This window comes from Nicotiana attenuata, unplaced genomic scaffold, assembly GCF_001879085.1.
Source record: "Nicotiana attenuata strain UT unplaced genomic scaffold, NIATTr2, whole genome shotgun sequence".
Taxonomy (NCBI): domain Eukaryota; kingdom Viridiplantae; phylum Streptophyta; class Magnoliopsida; order Solanales; family Solanaceae; genus Nicotiana; species Nicotiana attenuata.
Window position 1 is genome coordinate 121,946 of NW_017670601.1, and position 3,772 is coordinate 125,717.

Consider the following 3,772-nt stretch of genomic DNA (forward strand, 5'->3'; position numbering starts at 1 on the left):
TTTTACAATTATGACGTTGGTTCCAATATTTTTAAATTAATATTCATATATATTAAGCGATTTAGCACCTTAATTTATTTTCAGAATACACTTTACTATTTTTATAAAATAAAAAAGAGAAAAGTGGCTATTTAAAGTCTGGCCCCATTTTGTTTCAATTGTACCCAAATTAATTGCCCCAATTAACCCTAATTTCAGACCCCAAACGGACCGGCCGAATTTCTAAATTACCCGTCCCTAACCCAGCTAATCTAACCCGCCCGGCATCCCCTTTCGATCCAGCCCGTTGATCATTTTGATCAACAGCCACAATCATTCCTTTCCTTTTTAATTTTACAAACACCCAACCCTAAAATCATTTCCCCTTAACCCGCCGCCTCTGAAATCCGTTCCTCTCTCAGACTCTCTCGAAAACCTAGACCCTCTCACCGTCATCTACCTTAAACTCAACGGGATCCATGACTTCCCAGGCCATGAGAACCCTATGCTCACCTCCCTGTGCTCTTATACACTTGATACTTTGAGATTCGAGGTCTGACCTCGAAGGTCTTCACTCAGATCTTTGCAAATTCAAGGTTCTACGGCCATCTCCGGCCTTGCTCCGGCGTATTATGGTGTTTTGAGCCTAGTTCTAACTTATCCGACTCAGATCGGACCTTTTCCAAGCCTTTCTCATTCTAGGGTTCTTCTGAAACCTTGATTATTCGAGGTTCCTTCCGATTTTTCTTAGATCTGTCAAGTATCTATGCTCTACTTGGGTTTTAGACGATTTCCCCAACTTTTCCTTTAAAATCACTTCTTTTCGATTCAGGGTTTTCTGAAAATGCTTATGACCTTTCTTCCCCTTTTCCTTATGTGTATTTGTTTGCTACTGCTTTCATATGTTTCCTTTTACCACGCATGTTCTTCTGCGCTTCTATATTTTTGTTTTCCTACTGTGTTTCTACACCATGCTCACATGTTTATCTCACTATGTTTTCCTATATGCTCTTTTGCGATACTTTTCCAGTGTTCTTGTGTTCTCCTGCTGTATTTCTTTTGCTAAGTTCTTAAATCTCCTTGTTTGCCTTCCGCTGGATCATGTTGAGTTTATAAAAAGACCTTCTTAAAACAGTTATTTTTTCTACTACGTTCTTAGGTGTTTTAGTATTTCTCTGAACCTTGGTTAAGTTCTTCTACTATATCTTCTAATGTGTTTACTGTTTTCTCTTCTACTGAACCCTGTTTAAGTCCCTTCTGAAAGGTTTTTCTTAAACATGTTTCTTCTACTATCATGTTGTTCTCTCATTGTGCTTTGAGTTAGTTCCTTCACTCTGTTTTCTTTGAATTTTTCTATTATATTTGCTTGTCTTCTCATGAGATTCTGAAAAGAAATCTCTAAGCCTGTTGCCTCCTCATCTCTGTATTTAACTCGAGGTGGAAACCCTAGAATTTGGGGGTTCCGCCGAGTTTGGTCATGTGATTGAACTAGGGTTTTGGTTGAGAACCCTTGACTCTTTCAGACTAATCTCTGAGCCTACAAACTAAGTTTGGACTCCCTTGTTTTCATGTAATTCTGACTTCTCTGGAGTTTTCACTAGCCTTACAATGGCATAACAAATTTCTTCATGTTTTAACGTGTCTGTATGCCTTTATATGTGATGACTCTTTCTTCAAAAAAGGGTATTCCAACTTGTGATTGATTCAGAATTCCTTTTAATAAGTCGAATTGATTGTTATTGATTTTCCTAATGTTAAAATCTTTCCATATTTCTGACTTGGTTCATTCATACAAAATTTTTGACGTATGATTTCTTGGCTGTCAATTGATTTCCATTCCTTAAATTGTACAACCGTGTACTGTCAAGACCTTGTCCTTAAATAAACCTCTATGTATTTACCCCTCTTGTACTGCTTTGAAAAGTGTTTGATTAATCTCTTTCCTTAATTAGTTTTACCCGTTTGAAATCAGAATCCCTTAATTAAAGGGAAACCTTGTGTAATTGATTTTCAAACTATTTTCTTACCTATCTCTGCTTGCTTTCTACACTATAAAAGGGGCCGACCCTTTTGCACTTTAGACACACAAACACACACACACTTCAGACTTCACACTTACAATCTCACAAAACTCATACTTGGAGTATTCTTGCTTCTTGTCTGCACTTTGGCTTTACAAGAATACTGCTTTCTTTTGCTGGTTTCTTTTAGACTAGTATGTTCTAGTTTTGGTTTCAGCATCATCCCAATGTGTTTACTTACAGCCTTTACATCCATGTCTATTTTACTGTCTATATGGAGTTAAATGTCAACTAGCATGTTAATTTCCTTTCATCTATTTCTGCTGTGAATCCCTGCACCCCTGTTTCCCTCTATGTGCTCTGAGTTGTGGTTCAGAACATGGCAACATGCAAGTTTATTGTTCATGTTTGGACTTGATCCCTTTAGGGCTCCTAACTCCCAAAACAATGTGTTCTCACAGGCTGGTGGGGTGTGCCAGCATTTCCTATTGCTAGGTATGCCCACTAGCCTATCTTTGCCACTTCCCTTTTCCCCTTTTTGAATTCCCTCTCTGCACTTACACTCACTCTTAGCTTCTAAGTTCTGCCCCCCTCCTGTGAGCCTTGCCTTGGGACCTTGAGTTCCCTCTGAACTTGGACACTTGAGGGCTGGCCCTTCTACACTACACTATGACTCAATCCTGCAATGTATTTGGGTGTGAGCACTGCCCGGAGTCCACATGAGGCTCTTAGGGAACTCTGACACACCCAAAATGAGAGAAAGGCTTTTTGAAATCGGATCTTTGGAGTTGGTTCATCTCATGTTTCAGACAAGGAGCCTGAATTAGGCTCCCCTTGGCTGTACTTTTAATTTCTGATGTAATTTTGCTTGTCCTATTGTAATAACTTTGTAATAAACTTTCGGGGATGTTTAGTGAAAAGGGAGGGGTGACTATGCATGAAAAGGGTAGATAACTTGCCTATAGGAATCTCTAATTTCAGTGTTTTTCATATAGTTACCATGCCTATAAGACTTATGCATTTTCATGTAGTTATCATGCCTATAAGATTTCTGCATCTCATTTAGCTATCATGGCTATAACAAACTCTGCATTCTAATTTAGATACCATGACTATAGGGATTCTTTTTCATGTAGATATTATGTCAATAGCTTCTGCACACGCACGTAGAGAATATGCCTATAGGTCTTTTCTGTTTCTTGCATACCCGCTTTTCAGTAGGCAAACGTGTTTGTAGGCCTTAAGTAAAACAAAGCAACACCTAGATATCATGTTATAGGATTTCTGCACTCTTCTATGTCTATAACAATGTTCTAAGTTGGCAAACACATAGAAAGCATGCCTATAGGGGTTCTAATTCAAATCTGAATAGCCTCACTCGCTTATGAGCCTAAATTAGCAGTAATAATGCGTTACCAATAGCAGAACTCGTGTTTTTCTAAAATTCATTTTTAACAAGCAACTTCCTTTTAAATCAGCATGTAATCAGTCATTAGGTTTTCGTCTATTACTTACGCAAGCCTTGGGGTAAAAGTTATAAACTGCAACAGTCTTTATTAATTACAACCAGCGGGCAGACCTAACTCGGACTTCTTATCTGAAAATATGTGATAAATCAGCCTGCTTTAACTTTTAAGTTTAATCAGACCCTAATCAGTACATGTAAGACATGCTAAACTATATGCTTTCTCTGATCTAATGAGGTATGTTTGAGCCTTATGTGTTTCAATGGCTTTCCCATATTTGCTCTATGTGTTTTGATTGTCACCCTA